Genomic DNA, 13,077 nt, shown 5'->3' with positions numbered 1-13,077 from the left:
TGGATGGGCCTTCTCCTTTGGGCCAGGATGGGCCTTCCCGCCATGGGGGGAAGGCCCAGGCCCAAAGGAGAAGGCCCATCCAGGCTGGCTGGGCCAGGCCGTGCCGCGCACCCTGGCCCCACCTCCCGCACCGCGCGCCCCGGCCCTGCCAGGGCGCGTGTGCCACAGCAGGGAGGCCCAGTATATACTTGAGTATATACGGTAAAATACATAAATGAAACAGGTCAGTTAAAATGGACATAGTTCCAGTTCCAGTCGGGACATTCCATCGGGGTATCAGGAACTAGTAGTCAGGGCGAGTTAGACATGGTCCATTATAAGGGATAGATAAAAACTTATAAAACCAGCATATCATAGGGCCAAGAGGTATGTAGTGTGCAGAGCACTGCTTTGTTGAACACTGAAAATAATCTTGTTCAAAGACTTTCTGGAACCACCGGGTTTTCAGTTCCTTGCAGAAAGTGGACAGAGTAGGAACTTGCCTGATCTCTCTAGGGAAGGCGTGTTCCAGACCTGGGGGGCCACCACCGAGAAGGCCCGCTCCCTCATCCCCACCAGCTGCGCTTTTGACCTCCCTCTCCTCTTCCCCTAGGTTTCATCAGCAAGAAATTACAATGGCCAGTATCTGCAGCCAGGTGGCATAAGCAAGAAGTCATATTGGCAGTTTCTCTGCTTCACCTCACCAACAAGAGGTCACAATGCCCAGTCCCCTTTCTTCAGTCAGGAATCATCACCAACATTTCATAATGTCTTGTCACTCTTCTTCAGACAAACTTCATGAGCAAGAGATCCCGCAAGCCAGTCTCTCTCCATCAGTCTGGTTTCATCAGCAAGAGGTTCCAAAGGCCAGTCTCTCGCACACAAACAGGTGGCATCATCAAATAGTAACAATGGACAATCCCTCTCTTCTGGTCATGCCTCATCAGCAAGAGGTCAAAACAGCCAGTCAGTCTGATTTGGAATGTTGATAATAGAATGAAATAATAATGGCCAGTTTCTCCTTCTCCTTCACAAGCGCTCATCAGCTAGAAGTCCAATGGCCTTTCCTTTTTTTCAGCCAAATTACAATAAGTAAGAAGTCACAATGGCTGGTCCATCTGATTTATCCAGACTGGTCAAGATGAACAGTTCCTTTCCTTCAGCCATACCTTAGAAACAAAATTGTCATAATGACTAGTACCTCTCCTTTAGAAAGCCTCTACAGCAAGAATCCCTGGCCAGTCTTTCTCATTCAGTCAGACATCAACAATAGATCACAATTCCCAATCCTTCTTTTTATTGTACCATTGGATTATGACCTGTTAGGCTCATAACCTACTGGGGATTATCATCTGTTAGGATCATAACCTATTGGGTAGCAGAGTTTCAGGAGTGTTCCTTTAGTTTATTGGGTAATGGAAGATTACCGGGTGTGTAAATATCTTGTTTCTATTTGATGCTCTCAGCAGATAAAGATTCCAGTAAACTTCTTTAAAATAACATGTTTGTTTTACTCACAACTTCATGTATTTAAATATACAGGTACATTTCTTATCAGGTTAAGCTTTAAAATGTTTCAGTTTGTATCTTTAACTTAGAATTTTAACAGTCTCTTTAAAACTATAAAACTCTGTATAGCTCTCTTTTATAACAGTCTACTTCCAAGGAACCCAAGCCTCAACTGTCTTCTAATTTCTAACACTGGCTTCTGTACTCAAATAAACTCAAGCCTTAACTGTCATTCATTAACTGTCATCCAGTCTCATGGTCTGCAGCCCCTTCCACTGCTTCAAGTACATAAAGCTAAGAAAACTGTCAACCAAAGAAGACATACACTTCAGGAAATAAATCAACACATTATAAACAGGCAAAACATTAGATTGCGGAGGCTTGAGAAGGTTGCTATCTCCAATACTTTCCAGACAATTGATATCAGCAAGAAGTTACAATGGCAAGATCCTCTCTTAGAACCAAGCCTCATCAGTAATGGGTCCTACTGGCCAGTCCTGCTCTAGTAAGGGGATATCAGAAAGAGATCACAATAGCCAATTCCTCTCCTTCACCAAAGTCTCATCTACAAGAGGTCTCATTGGTCATTCTTTTTATTCCAGGATAGAGAAATTACAAAAAAGTCACAAAAGCTGATCCGGCTCCTTCAGCCAAACCTCACAAACAAGGTGCACAACAGCTTGTATCTGCTTCAGCAAGGCCTGATCAATATTACATTCCAATGCCCAGTCCTTTGGTTTATCCAGGAACATCAGCAATGTTACAATGACCAGTCCTACTTGGTCAGACAGGTGTTATGAGCAGGAGACCCCAATGGCCCATATCTGTTTCATTGAGACCTTATCAACAAAATGGCCAGACCTCACCAATTAGAGGTCACAAATGCCCAATCCTTTTTTTTTAGCCAGACCTCACCAATAAGAAGTCACAATGGACAGAACCTCTCCTTCCATAAGGGATCATCAGAAAGATGTCCCATGGTCAAGTACCTCTCATTAAGCCAGGGCTCATCAGCAACAGACTGCAGTTCCTCTTGTTCACCCAAGTCTGATCAGCAAGAGGTCTCAATAGATATTCCCTCTCCTTCATCAAAACCTCATCAACAACAAGTCCTGATAGCTAGTCCCTCTCTTTCAACAGGAATTCACCAGTAAAAGGCCCTAGTGCCAAGTCTCAATTATTCAGCCAGGCCTTACCAGCAAGTTTGCAATGCCCAGTCCTTCTTTTCAGCCAGAACTCATCAGACATACATCATAGTCCCTCTCCTTTAGCCTGGCCTCATCAGTAAGAGTTCCCATTTGCGAGTCTCCCTTTCATCCAGACCTTACTAACAAGAGCTCCCGATGTACAGTGCCCCTTTTTAGACAGATTTCACCAAGATGAGGTCACAATGGCCAGTGCTTTTACTTCAACAAGGCCTCACAAGCAAGAGGTAACACTGGCCAGTACCTCTCCTTCAGCAAGACCTCACCAGAAAGACATGTCAAATCCCACTCATTGAGCAAGGCCTCATCAGTAACAGATTACAATGCTTGGCCATTCTGTTCAGACAGGTGATATCACCAAGGAGTCACAATGGCCAGTCCTACTTCTTCAGGCAAGTCTCTTCAACAGGAGATCTCAGTGGCCAGTCCCTGTCCTTCAGCCAGGCCTCATGAACAAGAGGTCACAACATGTAAGGCCGTTGACACCAGCAAGATGTTGTTTTAGCCATGTTTAATCAGCAAGCAATACTATGGTCAGTTCCTTTCCTTCAGCTAGACCTCACCAAGAAGAAATCATAATGTCCAATCTCTCTACTTCTCTCAGATCTCACCAACAGATCCTCTGAAGACGCCAGCCACAGATGCAGGTGAAATGTCAGGAGAAAATGTTGCCAGTACATGGCTATACAGCCTGTAAAACATGCAATTCCATTGATTCCGGCCATGAACGCCTTCGACAATATACATCAAAATTAGCTGGCTAACAACCCTCAATTCCTTGGTCTAAAGCAGGGGTTCTCAACCTGGGGTTCCCAAATGTTTTTGGCCTACAACTCCTAGAAATCCCAGTCAATTTACCAGCTGTTAGGATTTCTGGAAGTTGAAGGCCAAAAACATCTGAGGACCCTAGGTTGAGAACTACTGGTCTAAGGAGATGTAGTGGGAAAATAAATAAATAAATAAAAAACCAGTACAGGTGGTCCCGGTGATAATTGGCACACTGGGTGCCATGCCAAAAGATCTCAGCTTGCATTTGGAAACAATAAACATTGACAAAATTACGATCTGTTAACTGCAAAAGACCACCTTATTGGGATCTGTGTTCAGCATCCGAAAATACATCAAAGAGTCCTAAACGCTTGGGAAGTGTTCGAATTGTGATTTTGTGATATGAAATTCAGCATATATATCTCGTTTGCTGTGTCATACTATGTCTTTGTGTCAATATAATAATATTAATTGTGTGGTTTTCTGGCATTGTATATTTCTGCCGCTTCTGTGACTGTTCATTTGTATTTTGATTCTGTGGCCCACTTGTCGATGGATGTTCAGGATCAGCAGCATCCACCACTGTCCTTTTTATCCTGGGCAATGACCGAGCCAATATAGACTTCATTTTGGTTTGTTTCTCCATAGTGCTAATGGGTTAGGTGCTCTTTGCTCCACTCCTCAACTGAGACCTTCTGGCTTGGTTGGACCTGCTGGTAGTTACACTACCGCCAGCACAGCTCTCAGCGTCCTTGGAGCAGTTAAGCCCAACCCAACCACAACAAGGTGGCACTCATTGAGAGGGAAATGAAAACTACAGACTTGTCAACATCAGAAGAGGAATTTTCCAGGGAGACTCATTATCCCCACTGCTTTTCATTATTGCCATGATCCTGCTGTCAACAATCTTACAAAAAACAAACCTCAACTATCAAACGTCTAAGAAATCTCACAAAATTTCACATCTGATGTACATGGATGACCTGAAGGTCTATGGGAAAACTGGAAGTAAAATTGAGTCTCTGACTAACACTGTCCAAATCTTTAGCACTGATATCAACATGGAATTTGATCTGGAAAAATGTTCAAAAGTGGCATTGAAGAAGGGAAAAATAATTGAAAGTGAGGACATAAATATGCCTAATGGCCAAATGGCATACTACAGCTGGACAACATCAAACATGAACATGTAAAAACTGTGGTCAGCAAAGAATACACTCAAAGAGTCAGAAAAATTCTCAAAAGCAAGCTCAATGGAGGCAGCACCATCAAGGCCTTAAACACCTGGGCCATACCTTTATTATCTTTATTAAGATTTATTTTATAATACAATAATAATGTATAGTTAAGATTAAGAAATAGATACAGAGAAAGGGACAGGAATAAGGTAAGTTAAAGGTCGCAGACTAAAGTATTTTAAGGCTTTTCTGAGGGATTTGGGGAGGAGGTTGTCTTGGGTTTGTTGGGCTCCAGGAGCCCAAGAAACCCGAGACAGCTGTATGGATGGGCAGCAGAAGCCACGCGACACGAGCCCTAGGCCCAATCTGCACATTGCCTGCAGCTGGAAAGACACAGGTCTTCTGAAAGACCAGGGTCTTTTCAGCTGTGAAATTAATTCAGCAGAAAATAGGGTTTTCCTGCTTTGTGCCGATGGAATTCATTTTTATGTGGGGTGTCGTTTAGAAAATGTGGGAGCGCACACATTTTGGGTGCTGCCTGGATTCGCCCAAGGAATACCTACTGAAAGTCCTTCTTCTATAAAGGTAAAAGTTTCCCCTGACGTTAAGTCCAGTCATGTCTGACTCTCGGGGTTGGTGCTCATTTCCATTTCTAAGCCGAAGAGCCGCCGTTGTCCATAGACACCTCCAAGGTCATGTGGCTGTGTTAAAGATAATGGGGCCCTCTCCAGTTCTCACTCTGGTATTCTTAGGTGAGGATGATTGTCAGCGTCTGACTCTCTGCAAGGCTAGACATTTATGACAGAAGGAAAATTTCACTGGTGGGAAAAATTATTTTGGGAGTAATGCCGTCATGCCTTCCCCCTGTAAGTTGCATCCAAGTTCCAGTATGAAGTCAGGGCATGTGGCGAGAACTTCATGACAGAGCTTCGAGATCAGTTTATAGGGCATTTATGGAGTCCTGTGAGCATGCTATCATTGAAGCAAAGCGAGTATATTATGCCTCTTTGATAGCATCCGCCAGCTCGCGCCCGACAAAATTGTTCAAAATAATTAGATCTCTAACAACGGTTCCTACCAACCCAAAAAGTGATGATCAGGCCCCTTCAGCTGAGGCTTTCCAAAGCTATTTTGTTGACAAGATCTCACTACTACGCCAGGACCTTCCTGCCACAACTGATACAAGGAGAGAACTTGAGACTCCATGGCCACTTGCTGGGCCCACCCTCGACCGGTTCATCCCACTGGACGCAGAGGCTGTCGATAGGCTCATAGCTGCAGCTAGACCGACCACTTGCTCCCTCGATCCGTGTCCCTCTTGGTTGGTAAAATCCTGCTTGGAGGGATTACGTGACCCTCTGTTGAAGATAATAAACAGCTCCCTTGAGCAAGGAGTCTTTCCAGAGGGTTTAAAAGAGGCGGTGGTCTCTCCCCTGCTGAAGAAACCAGATTTAGATCGTTCGGTTCCCTCCAGCTATCGCCCAGTTTCGAACCTTTCGTTCCTATGCAAGGTGATTGAAAGGGCAGTAACGGAGCAGTTGCAACAGTTCCTAGACAACACAGCCGGATTAGATCCCTTCCAGTCTGGCTTTCGTGTGGGGCATGGGACAGAGACTGTGCTGGTCTCCATCACAGATCATCTTCGATGCCAGTTTGATCAGGGCGGGTCGGTGCTGCTCGTGTTATTGGACCTCACTGCAGCATTTGACACAGTCGATTATAATCTTTTGACCCACCGCCTTGCCGGTTTGCTGGAGTCAGGGGGACAGCTTTATATTGGCTGGCCTCCTTTCTTCACAACCGTGGACAGCGAGTGGAGAGGGGAGGCCTGGTCTCTGAAAGGTCCCCTCTACTTTGTGGGGTTCCTCAGGGGGCCATTCTCTCCCCTCTGTTGTTTAACATCTATATGCGAGCACTTGCTCGGCTGGTCCGAGATTTCGGGCTTGAGTGTTATCAATATGCTGATGACACTCAGCTTGTGTTAAAGATGGAAGGCCAACCGGATTCTGTACCTGACAATTTTCATCAGTGCCTCGAGGCCATTATTGGATGGTTGCGTTCCAGTAGGTTGAGGGTGAATCCAGCAAAGACAGAGATCCTATGGCTGGGCCGACCGGGTAGTGGGGATATCCAGTTGCCAACCCTGGATGGCGAAGCGCTACGCCCGTCATCTAGACTCTAGACTCTAGTAAAGAGTCTAGGAGTCCTCTTGGACCCTTCACTGACGATGGAGGCCCAGGTCTCCGCCGGTAGCAAAACCGCCTTTTTTCATCTTCAGCAGGCTAGACGGCTAGCCCCCTATCTGTCTAGGGACAACCTGGCTACAGTGATCCAGGCTACGGTCATCTCGAGACTGGACTACTGTAATGCCCTTTACACTGGCCTACCTGTCTCGGAGATCTGGAAGCTCAAATTGGTGCAAAATGCAGCGGCCTGGCTCCTTGCAGGAGTCCCAATGAGATGCCACATAACACCAATCTTACGGCAGCTGCACTGGTTACCAATTGAGCACCGGATCACTTTCAAAGTGATGGTACTTACCTTTAAGGCCTTGCATGGTCTAGGGCCGATGTACCTGAGGGACTGCCTTGCTCCCTACAAACCCCAGAGATCCCTCCGTTCTGAGGACCAAGACCTGTTGGAAGTCCCCAGTTTTAAGACCTTGCGTCTAACGGCAACTAGACGCAGAGCCTTTTCAGTAGTGGCGCCATCTCTCTGGAACACCTTGCCACCTGAAGTTCGTGCCTTGCGGGACTTGTCGGCCTTCCGCAGGGCATGTAAGACGCATCTGTTCCGGCAGGCTTTTGAGTTCTGTTATTGATGTTTTAAAAGGTGCTTTTAGGATGTTTTTAAGATGTTTTGTTAAAGATGTTTTAAAGATGTTTTTAAGATGTTTTTAAATTGTTGTTTTAGCCGGTTCTTGTGAGCCGCCCCGAGCCCTAGGGGAGTGGCGGCATATAAGTTCGAAAAATAAATAAAATAAATGTACGGAAAGCTCTAAATGCTACCTGAAAGTACACATAATTCTGGCTTTTGCAGGTGTTTTGTATCTGAGAAAAGATAGGGGCCCCTTCCACACAACTATATAAAATCTTTGTTGAACTGGATTATATGGCAGTATGGACTCAAATAATGCAGTTCAAAATAGATATTGTTGATTATCTGCCTTGGTATTCTGGGTTACATGGCTGTGTGCCCAGGGTCTCTTTCTTTGTTTCCTGTGCTCATGGGTTTTTGGAAATATGATACGCATTTCAGTTTTTTTAGTCTTGTGATTGACTGCATGCTTATGCTCTCTCTCTCTCTCTCTGTGTGTGTGTGTCTATGTATATATTACTGCTTTTGCTAATTGTTTGAAAAGGGGACCTTTTGATTATTTGATTGAATAATCTAGAATAGAATGAATATCTTTTTTTCATCAGAAACTCTGTCATGGTGGGGATATATATTAGATTAAATAGAATAAAATAATATGCAATGGAGTGCAAAATATAACAAGAACCTCAGCCCACGGAGCACAGAGACCACAGTTTACAACTGATGTTTCAGCTGCCGTCTTTGGTGAGCAGAGAAAGTTTAACTGTGAGGTTTTCACTTTTAGGGGAAAGGAAGTGAATATTCAGATGTGGCTACAGAAAAAAAGACCAACTAAAGCTGCTGGCGCGCGATTCAAAATGTGATTTCTGAGCAGGATGTGAGTGGAAAACAAACAGTTATTTATAACTTACAAGATCACACAATTTCCTGTTGATTTAAACACTCGTACACTCCTCCAGTTTTGACTGAAATGCTACTCTCCTGTTTTTTCTTGGTTTTTTTCTCAGTATGTTTTTTTTTCTGAAGTCCAGTAATAGCTGATTGTTCTAGATCAGTGGTTAACAAAGAAAGCTAACACAGCAAATATATGTCTTTAGGGCCGGGCTGTAGCGCAGCTGGTTAGTAACCAGCTGCAATAAATCACTATTGACCAAGAGGTCATGAGATCGAAGCCTGGGTCGGATTGAGCTCCTGACCATTAATAGCCTACTTCACTGTTGACCTAAGCAGCTCAAAAGACAGTTCCATCTGTTGAGGAGAAAATTTAGGTACCGCTTTATATGGGGAGACTAATTTAATTAATTTAAGACACCATGAAAAGCTTCCAGTAGCTTGCAGAAAGGAATGAGGAAGTACTCCATCAAGGACTTGGTGTCACAAGTGGACGATGAAGCAGCAGCTCCCCCTGTGGCCAGAATCGAGCATACCCTCATGAAGCCGGAACCTGAAAAATGTTAAATTGCCTCTGTGTCTGTCTATATGTCTAATGGAACTGAATGCTTGCCATGTATATGTGCATTGTGATCTGCCCTGAGTCCCCTTCGGGGTGAGAAGGGCGGACTATAAATACTGTAAATAAATAAATAAATAAAAATCATTTTCAAGGCCTCTCTTTCTGAAATCTTAGAAATTTGGAGACTGAATTAAAAGTTTATTAAGAAGGCAAATTCTTATCTTAGGGTGGAGTGGATAGGCAATCTTCTCATTTTGTCCCCTTACTCCCCCCGCCCCCATAGCTACTACCTAGGTGGATGCTTACAGAAGTATATTGGGAAGCATAATGAAGTGGTAAACCACCACTTGCAAAGGTTTTCCAGTATGTGTTGGACAGCTTCATGATAAGCCTTATTAGTGGACCCTTCTTAGCTTGAGAGATGGAATATTCTCTTTTTGAATTTTCCTATCCCACCAAAACCAGTGACATAATTCTGAGAAAAATGGGGCTTGGGGTCCAGCAAATGCAAAACCATTCCTGCATTGTTTGGAGTTTAACCCAAAAGCAGATCTATGTCTGTGGGCTTTTACTAGGTATAATTACTAGTGTTGCGGAATTTCGTTTGGATGTGGGTGAAGAAAGCAGATTGACAGCAGAAGTTGTCTTCAAGATAGTTTACTTTTGGCCAAGAGCAGGTGACAATGTTAGCTAATGCCCAGAAAACACAATGCCACCCCTTGCCTGTAGTGGCTTTCCAATTTATACAATTTTACAGAAGCATGCGCAGAAAGCTGACAATGGAATTTGCTATTATAATCCTTTTGGACATGCGTAGTTGCCTTGTAACTTATATAACTCATTACTCATCACATCAGGTGAAGTGTCCACAGTTTACACTATTTTCAGCTGACATGTTTATAGTTAATTCCACGTATGCATCATCCAGCAGCCAATTTTTTTTTTTTCGTGTCAGGAGCAACCGGAGTTGCTTCTGGAGTGAGAGAATTGGCCGTCTGCAAGGACGTTGCCCAGGGGACGCCCGGATGTTTTGATGTTTTTACCATCCTTGTGGGAGGCTTCTCTCATGTCCCCGCATGGAGCTGGAGCTGATAGAGGGAGCTCATCCACACTCTCCCCAGGTGGGATTCGAACCTGGCAGCTTTCAGGTCAGCAACCCAACCTTCAAGTCACTTAGTCCACTATGCCATCTGGGGGCTCCAGCCAAATCATTACTGCAGTTTGCATGACCTTATATTGTGAGCAAATAGGGAGAATATGTCCTGTCAATATTTTCATGGAAAAACAAGATTTTTGAGTAAGGATCACCTAGGTAAGGGATTTTTAGGGTTTTTAAATAAAATATTCAAGAGCTGCTCCATTACTAGGGCAAACTTAGCCTCCTCTCCCAGTCACAGAGATCCTTTTTGCTGATGGCAAGGCATTTTGCCCTATTGTATTCCCATTCTGCAAGTGGCTCTTAGATATTGGATAGCATCATGGGTCTGTGAAACAGTTCCATTTTACAATGTAACACAATTTTTGTTCCTGGGTTATAAGTGTCATTTCCTAATTGGTTCCATCATAGAAACATGGGAAAAGTTGATTAAATTGCAAAAACTTTGTTTATGCAGAACATCCTGCAGCACATTTTGCTATAGTTATTCAGTGAATATCTCATCAAGTCTCAACAAATTTAACATTGTTTGTGGCAGCCACAAACATGAAGTTTCTGGAGTATAACAACTACTGTACTTTCAAATTAAATACGGCACAATTAAACAGGAAATAACACTTTCAAACAAGGAACAGACCGTCGCCCCAAATTTTGTTACATAGTGGCATAAAGTACTACATTGAAAGTGATATCTGAGCTATTGACTTTTACTAATTCTGCAGCAAGCAGAATGTAAATGTGTGGACAGTTGCAGCTGTGTGCAGCTTCTGGGGGGAAAAAATTATATTTCTCCACCAAAGACCAGATTTTATAATTTAAAATTTAATCATGGCAACACAATTTCCAGGACAGATACTGAGATACTGTGAAGAAGTTTCTGTATTTTTTGCCTGATATCTACAAGGTAAATGTCCAGATCAGCTTCATATTCCTGAAAATTACCAAAGCAAAGCTTTAGCAACTGGGGAACAAATAGTCAAACGTAAAAGTGAGAGACCTCGCATGCTTTATATTATTGTTGTTGTTAACTGCTGTCAGGTTGACTCCTACTTATGGCAAAGCTATGAATTAGAAACCTGCAAGTCACCCTATTCACAACAGTGCTGCTCAGGTCTTGCAGGCTCAGGGCCATGGTTTTCTTGACTGAATCCATCAGGGTTTTCTTTCTGCCTTCTATCTATCAAATGTCATTACCTCTTGTCATGTTTTCTCATGATATATTCAAAATACAACAGTTTCACTTAAGTTGTTTTGGGTCTTAATTTGCTCTGGGGACCACTTTTTGTCTTTTTAGCAGCCCACAAGGTCTGTGGAAGTCTTCTCCAGCACCACATTTCAGATGAACTGGGAAAAGGAGGGGGGGGGGGAGTCCCCGCCTGATGGCAGCCTCACCAATATGATGTTGCTGCTATAGTTGCATCTGAGGTTCTTAAACACAAAGGAACGAGCAGACAGACTGGCAAGCACATGGAGTGTGTTTTTCTGCAGAATGTAGTGCATGCAAATTTCGACTTCAGCTGTGATTGAAATTAAAATCATAGAATCATAGAATCGTAGAGTTGGAAGAGACCTCATGGGCTATCCAGTCCAATCCCCTGCAAGAAGAAGGAAAATCTCATTCAAAGCACCCCCAACAGATGGCCATCCAGCCTCTGCTTAAAAGCCTCCAAAGAAGGAGCCTCCACTACTGTCTGGGGGGAGAGTTCCACTGCCGAACAGCTCTCACAGTCAGGAAGTTCTTCCTGATGTTCAGGCAGAATCTCCTTCCTCATTCCTCCCAACTGTGAAGCCATAAATTGGTGATGAGGGAGACTCCCACTAACACCAAAAGGAGCGTTTTAGTCTTGTAACTATTTGCAAGAACAAAAGTTCCTACCTTACATTTTTCAGTCAAAACGAGAATTCCTATCATCACCACCAGCAGTAGCTTGATACATATATCAATTTTTCAAAACCAATGCATGGTTAATAACCACAATACTGAAGTTGCATCAGGTGTCACAAGAGACTGCCCTCTGATGGACAGCTGGTCTGATCAGCTGTATTATTCCAAGTGTGTCCATGTTGCACTTGTGAAATTAGTGATGTTCTGAGAACCATTAAGGACTGAACGGAAGCAAGAGTCTGGAGAAGTGTGAATTTTGGAAATAAGATAGTTACCAGCTCTAGATCAGGCTTGTATTGCTGTATTCATTCACTGAATATGCCTGGGGGCTGCACAGGTTTAGGGGTTCAACCCCCCCCCCCCCCCCGAAATTTTTCAAGTTATAAAAAAAAATCTCGTTTACTCATGAATTTTAACTGGTTAACCAAATCCCCATACTAAGTCTATGAGATGCAAAACATTAAGAGTTCCTCCAGGCACTATCTCAAGCAGATATTGACAGGTTTGCAGCGGGGAGGGGTAGGTGCTAGGGGTTCAACCCCCCCCCCCCCCAATTTTCAAAACCCCTCCTGGCCCTGCCTGTAGGGTACCAGAGGAGGGAACTGTCAAAACCATCTCTGAGTTTTCTTTGCCTAAGAAAACCTTGTGAAATTCATGAGGTCAACCATAATTCTACTGTGACTTGAAGCCACACATACACACATACATTTGCTGTCATAAACAACTCCTATATGGAAGGACTCCTATGTAGCCAGTCCTTCTGCAGTTAACAATTAGTTATCTTGATCTACATACATGTCATTTAAAAAAAAATTAATAGGAGATGATTACTGTATATACTCGAGTATAAGCCTAGTTTTTCAGCCCTTTTTTAAGACTGAAAAAGCCCCCCTCAGCTTATACTTGGGTGAGGGTCCTGGTTGGCTTATATTTGGGTCAGCTTATACTCGAGAATATATGGTACATTTATTATTTTTCTCTATTATTATTGGTATTATTACATTTATTATTTTTCTCTATTATTGTTGCTACTATTACATTTATTTTACTCTATTTTTATTATTATTAATACATTTATTATTTCACTCTGATCTTAGTATTATTATTATTATTATTATTATTTTACT

The 13,077-nt window shown here is 43.2% G+C and overlaps 1 long non-coding RNA gene across 1 annotated transcript in view; it reads right to left on the bottom strand.

Moving 5' to 3' along the window:
- LOC134296428 (uncharacterized) overlaps nt 1-13,077 on the bottom strand; it is a 47,186-nt gene that overhangs the window by 1,170 nt on the left and 32,939 nt on the right. The window lies entirely within an intron of this gene.

The sequence above is a fragment of the Anolis carolinensis genome, chromosome 2, assembly GCF_035594765.1.
Source record: "Anolis carolinensis isolate JA03-04 chromosome 2, rAnoCar3.1.pri, whole genome shotgun sequence".
In the NCBI taxonomy this organism is placed as follows: Eukaryota; Metazoa; Chordata; class Lepidosauria; order Squamata; family Dactyloidae; genus Anolis; species Anolis carolinensis.
Note: the sequence above shows the minus strand (reverse complement) of the source record. Positions and strands in the feature narration are given on the sequence as shown.